The sequence below is a fragment of the Ursus maritimus genome, unplaced genomic scaffold, assembly GCF_017311325.1.
Source record: "Ursus maritimus isolate PB19 unplaced genomic scaffold, ASM1731132v1 scaffold_14, whole genome shotgun sequence".
Classification (NCBI taxonomy): domain Eukaryota; kingdom Metazoa; phylum Chordata; class Mammalia; order Carnivora; family Ursidae; genus Ursus; species Ursus maritimus.
This window is the reverse complement of record NW_024423786.1, coordinates 36,292,889-36,308,902: the sequence shown is the minus strand read 5'-3', so window position 1 is coordinate 36,308,902 and position 16,014 is coordinate 36,292,889. Positions and strand designations below refer to the sequence as shown.

General features: G+C 50.7%; 2 long non-coding RNA genes across 2 annotated transcripts; one reads left to right on the top strand and one right to left on the bottom strand.

The window, feature by feature from the left end:
* Positions 1 to 2,625: 2,625 nt before the first annotated feature.
* On the bottom strand, positions 2,626 to 7,639 carry LOC121102493. Its single transcript, XR_005834543.1, has 2 exons — positions 7,502 to 7,639; positions 2,626 to 3,177 (listed from the first exon to the last, which is right to left on the bottom strand). It is a non-coding gene; the product is annotated as an uncharacterized LOC121102493 (long non-coding RNA).
* Positions 4,391 to 9,255, top strand: LOC121102492. Its single transcript, XR_005834542.1, has 3 exons — positions 4,391 to 5,085; positions 7,446 to 7,691; positions 8,506 to 9,255. It is a non-coding gene; the product is annotated as an uncharacterized LOC121102492 (long non-coding RNA).
* Positions 9,256 to 16,014: the final 6,759 nt, after the last annotated feature.

The window sequence follows — 16,014 nt, the reverse complement described above, 5'->3', positions numbered from 1 at the left end:
TCCTAGCTAGTGACAGCTGCAGAATCAGGGTGAGGTGTTCCCAGGGTGTACCGCGGTCAGAGGCCTGGAAGGGGCCACCTTTGTCCTCAGGCTGCTCGCAGTTTGTTAAAAGAAGACACAACTTTGAAACCATTTGAGAGCTTTTGTCTTCCATTCTTTTCTTAGAGCAGTGGTTTCCAGTCCCAAAACTCAATTTCCCATCTGGCCCAAGGGGACTAATCCTTTCCAGTCTGCACCCACCCTGGTCTCTGATGGTGGCAGGAGACTCAAAGTGGCTGCCACCCCCACCCCAGGGCAGCTTCTTCTTGTCCTGGGTCCAGGTGAATGAGACCCATTCATCCTGGCTTCAGCCATTTTTCAGGGGCTCTTGGCCTTCCTCAGGGTCCACTTCAGAACCAGAATCCTGGGCCGACTGGAGGTGTTTCCAACACTCTGCTTGTCCCAGGCAGTACTCCTGTCCCCAGGCCCTGAGTCATTATTCGGCCACAAGCACCTCACAAATCACATAGGACTTGGGAGGAAGACCTTGGGTCCTGCTGGTCACAGCTTTCTGCCTGGCTTCAAGCTGCCATTTGCTCCTCTGCTCCCTTCCCACCCCCTCCTCCTCCTTCAGTCTCCAAATGTGCTCCCGTGGCTGCTGGAGAGAACTCCTGCCGCTTCCCAGCTAAGCTCCCATTGTTCTCCTTCCACCCTTAGAATGAATTTCGGGCCCCTGTGGTATGCATGCTCTGCTCCCCCCACCTCTCTCCCGCTTCCTCCAGCCATGCCCCCCACCCCCACTCCATTCCAGCCACACCAGCCTTATTGCTTTCCTTAAAAACACTAAGCTCGCTCCACCAAGAGGCTTTTGCATGTGTTACTTCCTGAGCCGGTGATACCATTCCTGAACACTTCACATGGCCTGGATCCAGAGCAGCCCTCCTTCCCATCTGCTTGTCCTCTGCCACCTCCAGGATATCTCTATCCCAGAGACTCTGACTGTGTCTCCTACAGCGGGCGCTCAGTAAATGCCCATGGGATGGAAGTATAATGTTGCATGATCTGCCCAAGGTCACACAGCCAGCAACTGCCAGAGCTAGACCCGGGAGAGAGCAACGGGGAGACAGCAGGGGGTGGAATCTGGCTGCTCAGGCCCACGCCTTCTATCCAGCCTTTCCAGGAGTTGAGACACAAAGGGGCTCTGTTGGAGGACAGAAGGTGACACAGACATCCTGCTGCCAGCATCGGGTGTCAGCAAAAGGCCACAGCAACCTGAAAGCGGAGCCACATACAGGAGGCTGAGCCATCCCCAGCACCCACACAGCGCCTGGGGAGAAGGGCACCCTTAGGGCTGTGCAAGTCCCCATAGAGGTCCCCACAGCTGGCTCCCCAGGGACCTCCAGGAGCACCAGAAGGGGGTTGAGGGGCAATTGGGGTGCTGAGGGATAACGTACAGCCTAGCACTATTATTGAGGGTAGTAGCTTTTGGTCACTGTGACAGTGCTGATGGATCGTAATGGCTGCCTGGAGCCGAATGCTGACCACAGAATTCTGAGCTGCATTTCAGAAGGAAATGCCAGGAGCCATCAGCAATGCTGGGCAGAGGTGCTTGGAATGGGAGCCTGGCCGTGTGGGGCCATGCATTTCCCACCTCTGCTGGGTACTGCAGGAGCCCGGCCAGGCACGAGGAGCTGAAGTTGCCAGAACCACATGACAAACACACTGAGCTCCCTCGCAGTCTGTCACTCCGATCTTGCCTGCCCTGGGGCGTGCAGGCAGCATCACCGCAGCACCCTCGTGGACCCCTGTAAAGCCTGTGCGCCTTGGCTAAGGCACAGGGCAGAGCCAAGGTCCAGCTCCTCCGGCTGCTCAGCCCATGGCACCCAGCCGGACCTTCCAGCACAAAGGCCCCCACAATGCTCCTGCCCTTAGACTTTGCACTCCGCCCTGGGAGATGATCCTAAGGGAAACCTGGCTGCAAACAGGCCTGGCGGCAGAGGGCAGGGGTCGGCGGGGACCCGAGTGGATGTTTTCCCAGATCAGTGAAGACTGAACCTCCTGAGCAATGGGCTCGCTCATTTACTCAAAGTATATTGACTTGGGGACGGAAATTGGCAGCATCTGTGGGGAAATGTAGCTCCTTAGTGGCCCCAACGGCTGGACAGGACAGAGTCGCCTCAAGTAGTTATTCTGCATGCAGATCCCCTGGGTACCTCTCACCTTCTGAAGCAGAGGCTCTGGGGTGGGGCCTGCAGTTCTAAGACTCCCAGGCAATGCTGTTTGCGGGTTCTAAGAACTCTCCAGAGGAAAACATGGGGAAGACCATTAGAACTTGGGTTCTGGAGCTGGACAGACCTGGGGTCCATGCCTTGCTGGATGCCTGCCAACCTCCCCCCCCCGCCCCGCCCCGGGCTGAGTGTGCTACAGCTGGCAAAACATCGAAAGTTCAGCGGGGTGGGGGGGTGTGATCTGGAGTAGAGAGCAGCAGGTACAGCGTGATCCTACTTCTGTCAAAGATAAGGGAAAAGCATGTGTGTGTGCACGCGTGTGTGGGTACATGCATGCCCCGGATGTGTGCGTTTGTAAGTTGGCGTGGGCGAAGCAAAGAGGCTGTAAGGACAGACCCCCTCGGGGGATTTTGGAGCGTGGGACTGAGGAGGACTCTCGATTTCTACTTTACAGATTTTTGTTGGAATTTAGTGCCAGTGAACATGGTCAACTCTTACAAACCAAAAAAAGCAAAACAAAATTCCATCTTGAAAAAAGTACCGTCGAGGTGGGGGGATGCATTTTTAGGAAGGCGCTTTTTCTCCTGATTTCCCATGATTACGTAAAGCTGCTCCCGTGTTTCATAAGCCAGGCTGCTGCGCTGGGATGTTTCTGGGCTGGGAGTGAACCCCCAGGCGGTGGGTGCTCACCCTCCTGTCCCAGCTTTGCTCTCTGCATGACGTTCACCCTCAGGTGCCCCTGCACATCCGCTGAGCGGGCACCGATGAGGCGTGAACGGCCGCGAGCAGTTGCGTTCCTGAGTGACAGCGCTGGGCATCGCTTTGGCAGGAACAGGCCTGCGTGTGTGCTCCTGGGGCACGCCTAGGCTGGGCGTGGAGGGCCACGAGCCAGCCCTGGGCTTGCAGTGGAGCCGGGGTCCCAGTCTGGGTCCTCAGGACTCTTTCCTTGACCGCTATCCAGGGCTGTGGCCTGCAGGGGCAGGGGATAATCCTGTGTGAGTGTGTGTCCAGCCTTCCCCCCCCCCCCAGGTCAAGTAGAGGGCCCACTTGTGGACACTCTCTACAGGCTTGTAAATTTTTTTTAAAAAAGGTTTTATCTATTCATTTGAGATAGAGAACGAAAGAGAGTGATAAAGAGAGAGAGAGCACGAGTGGTGGGGGAGCAGAGGGAGAGGGAGAAGGAGACTCCCCACTGAGCAGGGAGCCTGACTCTGGGGCTGCATCCCAGGACCCCGAGATCTTGACCTGAGCTGAAGGCAGATGCTCAACTGACTGAGCCATCCAGGCACCCCTATGGGCTTGTATTAATTTTGAATAAATCCATCTCTTCTTTCAATGCCCCAAATTTCCTTCTTGGAGGCATTTTTGGGAAAATCCGTCTTTCAATAATGTTGCCCGCAGGAAGGCTCAACTCACTCATGAAAATTCTGAGGGTTTTTTTAGTTGACTTTTGTTTTTGCTTTTGCTTTTAAAAATGGTTTTTCCCCCCTAAATATAAAAGTAAAACATGCTTTTGGTAAAAAAACCTAGAAGGTATAGAAAATTTAAAAGTAAACTAAAATCGTGCATAATCCCACCCAAAGAGGACCACTGTTAGAGTGGTTTGTTCATTTGACAAATACTGATTTATTAGGATTGTTATGAAGAAAATAAAACAGGGTCAAGGGTCAAGGTCTGGAGAGGGGCTGGAGAATGGGAGCAGCGCACATCTGGACCTCAGGTATCAGGTGAGGCTGAAAACAGGTAGAGTCATGGCTCATCATGTGTTTGCTCTTGTGGGTTCTTCTTTTTAATTATTTTTAACACATTGTCAGGATTATATACAATTTGCCATTTTTCTCCTGTATTTTCCCACTAGCATTCTAAAATATTTCCAAGACATCATTTTTACTAGCTGGTATCGTCCTATCGTACAGCTGCATCCCCACTTAGGCTTACTAGCCATCCCTTAGTGATGGGTGTTTGGAGTGCGTCCATTTTTCACCATTGTATATTACCCCGCAGGGAACATTTTGGTACCTAACATTTGCCATCCTGGAAGGTTTTCTCCAGATCCAGAACCAGAGTTCTTTTTTTTTTTTTTTAAAGATTTTATTTATTTGACAGAGAGAGACACAGTGAGAGAGGGAACACAAGCAGGGGGAGTGGGAGAGGGAGAAGCAGGCTTCCCACTGAGCAGGGAGCCCAATGCAGGGCTTGATTCCAGGACCCTGGGGTCATGACCTGAGCCGAAGGCAGACGCTTAACAACTGAGCCACCCAGGCTCCCCCAGAACCAGAGTTCTAGAAGGGAAAGTACTAGGTCAGAGGGTGGCAGCCCTTCTAGAGCTCTTGATACACATTTGGCAAAAAGCTCTCTAGGAAGTGGTTCTGTGACTCAGTCACCTTTGTCTCTCACTGGAGAGGTCCCAGGGTACACTCAGGGGAGAAAGTGGAGGAGGGAATTGGAGACCTGCATGGCCTTGGGAGGATCCCTGCCTTTCTCGGGGCCCTGGTTTCCAAATATCTAGAAAATGGGCTCATTCTTGCAACACAGAGTTTGAGTTCTCTCTTTGCACCAGGCTCTGAGAGCTGGGTCAGAGCCCTATGGGGCTACTCTCTGCCTGGAGGAGGCCAGTTCGACTGAGTTGAGCGGGGTTGGACGGTTGCCGTCATTTTCATGGGCTTGTGAGCTCCTCCTGGCAGTGTTGGGCTGGCCGTGAGAGGTGTTGGACCCTCATGGCCCAGACGCCAAGGAAGATCGATGAGAAGAGAGGATTCTGAATTGAGTTTTGCAGATGGCTTTCTCCAGGATATCTGCAGAGCCTGGGGTCCTGGGCACTGGGCAAGAGCATCACGGGAAGGAGGGACCCGTTGGGGAGGGAACCTGGAGAAAGCAGGTAATGCACCAGCTCCTTGGCTTTGCTGGAAGGCAGCTCACCCAGGCACATGTGGCTCCTTCCTTTCTCATGTATGTAATGCTTCTTTTTAAAAATCTTAGCTTCCCTGAGATAGAGTTAACAAATCACAAAATTCGCCCTTTTAAAGTGTACAATTTTGTGATTTTTGGAATTGTGCAATCACAGAATTCTAGAATTGTGCAATCATTACCACCATCTAGTTTTAGACATTTTTATCACTGCAAATAGAAACCCATACCTATTAGTCGTCACTCCCTATGTTCTCCTCCAGGCCAGGCCAGGGCTAGCTCTAAGCTACTTTCTGTACCCGTGAACTGGCCACTTCTGGACATTTCAGATAGATGGAATCATACAATATGTAGTTTTGGGGGCCTCACTCCTCTCACTTAATGTGATCAAGGCTCATCCGTGTTATTGTCCATAGTGGTGCTTTACTCCCGTTTTATCGAGGAGTCATTTTCCAGTGTGGGATCCACCACATTGGGTTCATCCATTTATGGGTTGATGGACATTTGGGGGTTGCTTCCACATTTTTGGCTGTTATGAATAATGCTGTTTTGAATGGTGATGTAAAAATGTCTGTGGATATGGGTTTTCAGTTCTCTTGGGTTTACACCTAGGAGTGGATTATATAGCCATTCCGTGCTTACCTGTGTTAAAAAACAACATTCACCTGAGTAAATCTGAAGATCTATTTGGCTTTATTCAACCAGTCAGGAGGTGGGCAGCATCCCACCTAGCAAGTAGAAAACAGCAGAAAGCTTTTACGGGCAGATGGGGACAGAGACAAGGAAGTCGTAAACAAAACAAAGGATTATTTCAGGCCAGGTCACCGTTGCTGGTGGAAGGGCACTACCTCACTAGTGCTGGTCAGGAAATTCCAGACTGATCGGTTTAAAATTCCACTCCTGAGAGAGGCTGACTCTGCAATTAAGTTAGGTGTTAAGTCTTGGTTTGCTTATATGGGGTTTAGCACAAAGGACTCCTTTTTGAGTCTATTGTGTCTTTTTAAAAAAACTGTTTGAGGAACCACCAGACTGTTTTCCAAAGTGGTTACACCATTGTGTGGTAGATGAGGGGGGATGAGGGTTCCAATTTCCCCATATCCTTGTCAACATTTGTTATCCTCTGTCTTTTTTATTTTAACCATCTGGTAGATGCCAAGTGGTATCTTGTGGTAGTTTAGTCATTTATTGCTTAAAAAAAAATTATGTAAGTAACACATGTTCTGTATAGGAAATTAGAAAATTTAACAAAAATACGGTGATTGTTTTATGTGTCAATTTGGCTAGGCTACAGTCTCCCAGTTATTCAAACAGTAACCTACGTATTGCTGGGAAGGTTTTACAGATGTGATTGAAGTCTGTGATCAGTTGACTCTCAGTAAAGGAGATTATTCTAGATATAACCTGGGGTGGATCTGATGCAGTCAGTTGAAATGCTGAAAAAAAAAAGTGGGGCACTGGCTGGCTCAGTCAGTAGAGCATAAGACTCTTGATCTCAGGATTGAGTTCGAGCCCCACGATGGGAGTAGAGATTAATAAAAATAAAATCTTAAGGGGTGCCTGGGTGACTCAGTTAGTTAAATGTCCCATTTTCATTTCAGCTCAGGTCATGGTCTCAGGGTTGTGAGATTGAGCCCCATGTCAGGCTCCACGCTGAGCATGGAGCCTGTTTAAGATTCTCTCTCTCTCTCTGCCCCTCCCCTGCCCCACGCACACACATGGGCATGCTCTCTCTCTCTCTAAAAAAAAAATAAATAAAATAAATAAATAAAATCTTAAAAAAAAAAAAAGTGATTGCACTGTAGCAGCCATGCCTCCGGTGCCTGAGAGCCCAGTTGCCCTTCCCAACACCTCCCCTGCATGTTTCCTACCTGCCTAGCCAGCACCCACAATGGATAAGCCAGTCCCCACAATGGATAAGGGCTTTGCAACAAAGCCCTTAATATTAGATCTCCTTCGAGTTCTGCTTCTCTGGACCCTGACTGATACCCACACAAAAGGAAATCTCAATCCGCCATAATCCCACGATCAACATTTTCTGTGTATTTCCTTCCAGTCTTCCCCCACCCACCTCTTTTCTACCCGTGAACATAAATATTTAAAATAAGGTCTTGGGCTGCCTGGCTGGCTCAGTCGGCAGAGCACACGACTCTTGATCTTGGGGTCTTTGAGTTCGAGCCCCACGTTGGGCTTAGAGATTACTTCATAAAAAAAAAAAAAATTTAAAAAAGAATTAAATAAGGTCTCAAACCCTTTATACATTTTGCTTTTGTTTTCATCACTGTGCATCTTAAATCGTCCCCCCTCCAGAGTATGTATACTTTTCTCCCCCAGAATGATCACTGGTGTGGAAGAAGGTTGGCTGCTGTCCCCTTTGGGTGGACACTCACATTGCTCCTGGGTTTACGCTGCTACAGGATCCTGGTGCTTTTGCTTCTGGGAGAGAGGCCTTTTTTCAGGCTCTGCCACTGCAGACGGGATCCTGTTCTCCTCGGCCAATCCCAGGACCCAGCTGGGGAGGGTGACCCTCGGCGTCACCCCAGAAGGCCTGGGGCTGAAGAGACCTGGCACTAATGAAAGGTGAGCACCGGTGTGGAGCCTGGCCAAGTGCCGCCAGGCCTGCTTTCCTTGTGCACAAAGAAAAGGTGCCTAGTCATTGCAGCTTGTGGTTTGAGCTGCAGAGCATGGGCGCCTCCCTGGGTGGGGAGCAGGGAGCCGCCTCAACAGCCCTTGTCAGCTCCTTCCCAGGGGCGCCGCGCCAGGCCGGGCTCGGGCAGCGCTGTTGACACTCAGGGCACGTTTAGGGCAGTTGGGCCCCGCCTTGCATGGTCTGCAGGACGGAGTGGGGAGAACCTTGTCTTTTTCTCTGCCAGCTCCTGGTTTCCCGGAGCAAGCCAGGCTGGTGGAGGTGGCTAGATTGTTCCCGTGGATATTCAAGATGAATGCTTTTGTTTAATTGTGGAGAGATTAAGTGGATTTTCTCCTGGGCAGTTGAGGAACAGCTGAAGTGAAAGGTTACTTAGGGTGGGACTAAAGCTCTCCGGAGAAAGGCATGGAGAGCTATTGCCTTCCATTCTGAGCCACGGTTCCTCCTGGGAAACCCGACGCCCTTATCAGTGCCTCCCTTGGTGGGGGTGGCGGTGGGAGGATTCTTGAGGAGATAAAGTCCCAAGCCCCCCGAACACAAAGGCTTTTACCATCTCTCTCCTCACCTCACCCCCAGATTTAGCAATGGCACCCAGTTGGCTGCCCTGTTCTGGTGACGAAGGCCTGTGCTCCCGTGCAAAACACAAGTGCTGCTGCAGCCGGTCACCCGGTCGGGCCAGGGAGGTGTTGCTGCTGCCCCTGGTCCTCAATTCACTCACCAATTCATTCCTTCATTCCGTCTACCCAGGCCTACATGGAGGTGCTGTGCAAGATGCTCGGGGAAGGAAGGTGATGCTGTCTCTGTTCTTGGCTCTGAGGATGTCGCAAGTCAGCAGGGGCCGCCTGTGCACCTTGCCCTGGCTTGTGATCTGGACAAAGTTGCCTGCTGAGGCTGAAATCAAGGAAGGCTCCAAGGAAGAGGTGACCATGGAGAGCAAGTTTTGAAATAGCAGCATTCCCTGCAACAAAACTGTACCTGGGTCGAGCTGGTGTGGGTGAGGGGGATTGAGACCATTTTGTTAAAAAACTAAATTCAGCGGAATCAATTTGGCGATCTAATTGGTTTTATTCAGTGAGTCAGGAATCAGGCAGCTTCCCATCTAGCAAGTCCTAAGGAGCTCTAAAGAGCTGTACAAAGTGGAAGGCTTTGGTAGGCAGAAGGGGGCAGGGACAAGGAAGTCACAAACAAAAGCAAGAATTATTTCAGGAGAGGTACTTTCCTTTGCAGGAAGGGGAAGACTAGGGGTCTGTCATTACGGTGACCTCACTAATGCTGGTCAGGAAATTCCAGGCTGCTTTAAAATGCCACTCCTGGGAGAGGCTGGACCTGCAGTTAGGTTAGGTGAGAAGTTTTGGTTTGCTCATGTGAAGCTTTGTACAAATTACTCCACCTGGGGCCTGTGCTTTCTTTTCTTTAACAATTCCCTCTTTTTGCCCCGTATCTCAGCCTGAGAGAGATGGGACCCAATGTACGGCATTAAAGCTGCTCTCTGCTCCTGCTCTGCAGTTTCGACAGCACTTACTGATCCTCTGGGTGACGTTCGTAGATCATGATATGTTTGTTTGTCTGCTGGGTCTTTGTAGTATTCACAGGTTACAACTTCAGGCTCACAGTTTTTTAGTCCATTATTCCCTTTATTCCTTTTTTGACATTCCAGTGTTAGGGGAGGTCATTGGCTTGGTGGTTTGCAGCTGCAGACATGCATGTAGAGCTTTTGAGAGAATACAGTGTGCCAGGGAGACGACTGCGACCATCAGAAACAGATAATGCCCCATGTCTGGAGTGGACTTAGGAGCCAAGACCCAAACCAGTCAAAATGAGTCAGCTCCCTTGAAGGGAGCTTTTTAAAACTGAGCGGCTTGCTAAGTGATCTAATGTGACTGAGTTTCAATGTCCCCACAAGTGTGAATCCACATGCAGCAGGTGGTGCTGGCCCCAGTGTAGACACCTCCTTGCTCGGCTGCAAGGCAATGAAGGGCTCTCCTGTAATCCAGAACAACTTTGGCCAGAGTGTCTAAGGATTTCTGTTGGCCAGCTACTGCTTTAGCAGCCAATTCTGAAATATTTTCAAGAATTAAGGGGAGCTTCCTGACGATAGTCTCATTTACAATGACTCCTACCTAGGGATGCAGGGTTCAGCAAAAGCTGAATCATGAATGCCTCCTTGGCAATTCCCATTTGACTCTGTGGGTCAGGACTGGAAAGGTGATGGCCATGGAGCCCAGTATGATTTTCAGGGTCAGTAGACTACATGGGTGATTTTATTTTGGTTACCCTCGCCTTGCATAGAGCCTGAACACAATGCTCCCCGAGTTTGGGGTGGTTAACCAGAGATAGGGAAACAGACCAGGGGGTCTCTAACATCATGGACGGATCAGAATTTTTGACGACAAATCTAGCAGTCTGAAAGGTGCCCTCCCCCCCTTAGCCACGACCTGGAGGATACAGGGTTCATACAGGACCACATGTCAGGTGGAGCCTCCTTTAGCTGTGAGAAGTGTGCCTGAGGGGGGCGCCTGGCTGGCTTAGTCAGGGAGGGTGTAACTGTTGATCTCGGGGTTGTGAGCTTGAGCCCCACATTGGGTATAAAGATTACTTAAAAAAAATTTTTTTTTAATCTTTAAAATAATAATAAAAAAAAAGTCCGTGAAGTTTGGTTACCATCTGGGGGGTGAGGAGGACCCAACAGAGTCTCTTCTAAGGAGCTCTAAGGGCGGTCTTTGTTTTTAGTCATTTCAAATTCGAAGGATGGGAGAAAACTGGAAACATTAGTTTGGTGACGTGGAACCAGATAGAAGAAACTAGAGGCATTCAGGACTCAGTCCAATTACAGGCATGTCATAACAACTGTAACCATGCCCACCAGTTCAGCCAGTCTCATGTTATTAACTCTTGTTCTGCTTGGATCCAGGGTTCCCATCCCTTCTGGAAATTCTTACCAGTTCAGTTTTATGATCTTCAAGTTACCAGAAACCTGTATTCTAAGAGCATGTTCCACGAGTCTCCCTGAAGATGGAGCACTTTTGCAGGAACACTTTAGTAAAAGCATCAGAGTAAACGATAAAGACTTAAAAATGTCTGCTGTTGAAGATCTGATGAGAATTCATTATCACAGAGTTGAAAAGGAAATTTCTGCAACATACGATATTTTAAAATAACTGAAACTATGATAATCACACCACGCTAGGATATATCAGACTTGAGGAATTTCATGCAATGCTTTTTGGAACACTTGCAACATATACTGATACAAATATAACATCTGAACCTTAGTAAACTTAGGTAGAAAAGAAGTATTATATCTAATGCTGGTAACTCTAAAGACATGCCGGTTTTAACGAAACCAATGAACTTAAACTAGCTTTTTTTTTTTTTTTAAGATTTTATTTATTTATTCGATAGAGATAGAGACAGCCAGCGAGAGAGGGAACACGAGCAGGGGGAGTGGGAGAGGAAGAAGCAGGCTCATAGTGGAGGAGCCTGATGTGGGGCTCGATCCCATAACGCCGGGATCATGCCCTAAGCCAAAGGCAGACGCTTAACTGCTGTGCCACCCAGGCGCCCCTTAAACTAGCTTTAATAGCAAATACTTTCCCAGATCATGTGAACCAGAAATTCATTTGGATTAAGTTTCTCTTATATTTCTTTTTAAAATTAAAAAAAAAAACAAAGCCCCCCCCTTTTTTTTTGAGAGGGAGAGAGAGAGAACATGCAGGGTGGGGGTAGAGGGAGAGAGAGAATCTTAAGCAGTCTCCACGACCAGCACAGAGCCCCACATGGGGCTCGATTTCATGACCCTGAAATCATGACCTGAGCTGAAATCAAGAGTCAGACCTTTAACCAACTGAGCCACGCAGGTGCCTCTCTCTTATGTTTCTGAGAGTTTAATTTACATAAACCCTTAATTTTCTTTAAGCCAATTAAATAGAGCTCTTTTACAAATTAATTATGCCAATACTATCTGGAGGTATAAAATTCCACACATCTCCAACACATTTGTGTTAGACACACGTGAACATAGATGGAGAAGACCAAGTAGGACACTTACATCTCGAAGGCACAGGGACAAGACTTTTGGGATAAACAGGTGTGGATTGGTGGGCTCTGAATGGCTTCCAGAGCCATACCTCTGGTCCTGTAAATACTGGATTGTGTTACTGTCCTTGTGGTATCACAGGACCGACACACCCACCCACCTACATTGGGATGTTTATATTCCCCCTCAGCTACATTTAGCTTAGGGGAGAAGGCATACTTCAACTAGTTCTTATCAGACTCTATCAGCCCCCATCTAGCTAACCTCTGGCCACTGAGCTACTTCAAAATTCTTTTAAGTATCTTGTCAGTGTTTGGACGGGACAAGCGGTGAGAGGGAGAAACTTAGCAGGTCTGACTCCACGTTCTTCTATTCCCCTTGCTGCTGGGACCTATAGTTTAGAAACCTCTGCTTAGTCCCCCACACAGGCATGTTAATCATCAAAGGAATTTTGCTTACAGCTGAGATTTGCAAAAAGTGCTTTTTACCAGAAATCAGCCTCATTCCAGGAAATAAGGAAGTTAAATACAGAAATGACTATATTATGTTTAATATTTACAAGAGTGACACGACCAGATTCCTGTACACAAAGATCAAATGAACAGGCATGGAGAAGTTACAGGACCTTCCTTGGGTGTCTACAGACATCATTCACCTTTGACTCCAGCGCACTCCTGCTCCCTTCTTTTGCTAACACAAAAAGCTCAAAGTTCACACCCAGGGGAGATGGTCTTTGGGACAGTAGTCTGCCATCTCCAAAGATCAGTAACCAGTGGCCTGTATCTGAAAAGGAAAGGACAACATGACTCTGGCCCTTAAGTTGGCCTTTGACTAAGGGGTGAAAGATGTCTGAGAGCATCACCTGTGGCATCAGGTGGTCTAATTTCAGAAGACAACTGTTGAATAGACCCTTCAGAGTGGAAAGGCCGTTCAGACGGAGGATAACTACACTGACCACTCGAAGGAGGACAGAGGGGAGCGTAGGAATTAATGTCACCTTGAACCAGCTGACCCCAACAACGGGGGCCAATGGTCTGGGAGTTGCGCATGGATGGGGAACCGTGTGCGACACTAATGGTTCCCGTGCACATCTTTGGACAGAACCACGGGCTGGGGGTCTTCCACTCAGGGAGTTTAGGTCTGAAAGGCTAGGGGTTTTGGCTCCAGGCAGAACGGTCTGCAGTTCCAGCTGACCTGCCCTGTATTGGAAAGTCAGTTAGATCAAGCGCTCAATGCAAAAAGAGCAGAGCTCAGGACCGAGAGGAACTTACCCATGGCCCTCCCTTGGAAACCGCAAGAAAGACTGAGTACTCAAAACGGGGTTTGTGTTTGTGTTTCTCATCTCCAAATGCTGGTGTAAGTACATTCCAGATCCCACTGCTGCCACCAAATCTGTTAAAAAAAGAACCAGAATTCAATGGAGTACATTTGCAGACCTAATTGGCTTTACTCAATGAGTAATGAATGGGGAAGCGTCCCATCTAGCAAGAAGGAGCTCTGAGGAGCTGTTCAAAGTGGAAGGCTTTTATAGGCAGAAACAAGCAGGGACAAGAAGGTCACAAACAAAACAAAGGATTATTTCAGGCAAGGTCACCTTCCTCTGGGGAAGGGCAGGGGTCTCTCCTGAAGATTACTTTACTAGTCTTGATCAGGAAATTCCAGACTGATTGGTTTAAAATTCGCCTCCTGGGAGGGGCTAAATCTGCAAGTGGGTTAGGTACTAAGTCCTGGTTTGCTGACTGGGGCTTAGTAACTCCATTTTGGGCTTCTTTTCTTTCTTTTTTCTTTTCTTTTCTTTTCTTTTCTTTTCTTTTCTTTTCTTTTCTCCTTTCCTTCTTTCCTTCTCTCTGTCTCTTTTCCTTCCTTCCTTCCTTCCTTCCTTCCTTCCTTCCTTCCTTCCTTCCTCACAATAAACCCATTTCAAATTCTAAAACACTGAACTGGAAAGCAGCAATGGCTGTGAAGGGGAGAAGCAGGATGGGTCTACACCCACCTCCTGCCATGGGCCTCAGTTTCCCTGCTCAGGCACTGTCCCAAGATGCCCCTGAGCTTCCCCTGTCCCCTTCGGGGCCTAGGGCTGAGAAGGCCCTGTGAGAGCCACATCTGTGAGGGTAATTGGCAATAATCACCATAGGTGAAGCAGTCCTTTAACCGATTAATGGCCCCACCAGAGGGAGCAATGCTACTGTCATTTTCAAAATGCCCTTCAAAATGCTCCAGGAACCTACAGGCTCTCCCCACAAACCTCAAACCCAGAGGGAGGGGGCATGAACGAGCCCAGGTCAGCTCTTGCTTCTCCGGCCCTCTATCTGGGTGAACTTGGGCGGATTCCCTGAGGCACATTACTCAATCACCGGGTCCGTCATTCTGACAAATGAGGTAACAACCTGTATCTCCCAGGTGGTCCTGAGGGTACAGTGCACTTTATCCCACAGAGCAGGACACGCACCTCTACCGCGGGCCGTGCTGGCGGCACAGGGAGACTCGAGCAGTCCCGGCTCCCGGGGAGCTGGGCGCGGGTGTGCGCGCCGACGCTCGCGTGCGCACACGTGGTGTCAAGCATGGCGCCCGGGATCCGGAAGCAATGCCCCCCCCCCGCCCCCAAGGGCCAGATGAGGACTAATGAGAGGCGAGTAGTGTCTGTGTCTCTCCTCCCACCTCTCCGTCGCGCTTCCCTGGCCCCGTCCCTGACACAGCCTGGGGAGATGCTGCGTGATCAAGAGAGCACTTGCCATCGCGCCGGGCCGTCATTTAGGGACTCCGGAGTCCTCGGCGCGCGGGGTGGGGGGTGCTAACGACTGACCTCGCTCTCTCGGGCTGGAACGGAAGCGGCTCTCCGCTTTCCTTCGGGGCAGAAGCACAGTGAGTCAGGGCACTGCGGGTGATGGAGGGCTGGCGGAGGCTGGCTCCCGGGCGCGCCGGGCCCTGCATGGGCCCTCTGCGGGAGAGCAGCCTTCTTTCAGAGCGGGGTGGGGAGAGGCGTCGGAGGCAAGCCGGGGCCTCTCTACAGATTTTGAGAATTTGCGTCGTTGTCCCCAGACATTTACATATTTAGTAGGGAGCATTTCATTGCAAATTTAGATTTCTCCTTTATATCACAATTAGGATATTTAAAAAAAATGTGTGTGCAGGCGGAGGTTACGTTCTCCGTGAATTCCAGGTCGGGATAGGCAAGGAGGAGTTACAAAGTATTTGTTGAAAAAGGGGGCGAGGTGCCTGCTGGGGTGGAGCCCCTGGTGCGGGCACACATTAGAGGGGGGCGACTGTCCGCACTCCATTCATCGGTAGCCTCCCCGTCCCCATCCAGGGGGCCCGCTGTCGGGCGGGGGTCCGGCCTCAGCCTGGAGGTCTCCCAGGAGAGTCAGGGTCAGCAGGTCGGGGAGGCTGTCAGCCCGCTCCATGCAGGGGGAGAGCCCAGCCTGTGAGAGGTCTGGGCGGGGGGCCGTCTCTGGGGCAGGGACACCTCAGAGACACGAAGACAGCGCGGGGCTTGGCTGTCAAGATGGGGCCGGGTACAGGTTCTGTTTCCGACACTCCGCGGCTTCGCAGCGCAGGGGGTGCGTTGGCAGCCCCAGCAGCGCCCGACTCCTTGTTCGGGAGTGGCAGAGACCGGGTGGGAAACCGTTCCTGCCTCCTGCGCCTGCCTCCTGGGGCCTGTTTCGGAGCCATGGACGGACTGACGTGTCACCACACCCCCTGCCCGGGTGACAGGGAGTGTACCGGAGTCACCGCTCCGGGGCTGTGGGGGGCTCACGTGAGCGTGTGGACAGAGCCGCCAGCACCGGACACATGTCCGGGACAGAGAGATGCCGGTCGCTCATGAGGCCTGTCACACCGACTCTGCCTCGGCTCCTTTGAGGCCACTCCACCGTCACAAGAGCCCTCGGACATGGAGCTGGCAGCTCCTGTGGCCTGTGAAGCCAGGGGAGCCGCGGGGGCTTGCGGCCTGCTGTGTGGCCGGCACAGTCCGCCACGGGCCGGGCTGCGGGAGCCTGGCAGCTGTCCCCTCGCCTCGCTGCGTCTCGCCCGCTCGAAGAGGTGGAGGATCTTGGAACCCGCCAGGCCTCGTCACGTAGCCTGTCACAGATAGGCCGGGAGGTGCTGTCTGAAAGGCGGACATGGAGGGTGAGTGTCAGGCCTTCAGCGAGTCTCTCGCGGGCCTTCCCTTCCGCCTTCCAAGGACGTGGCTTCGTGGAAAGGTGGGCCTCCCTCGAGGCACA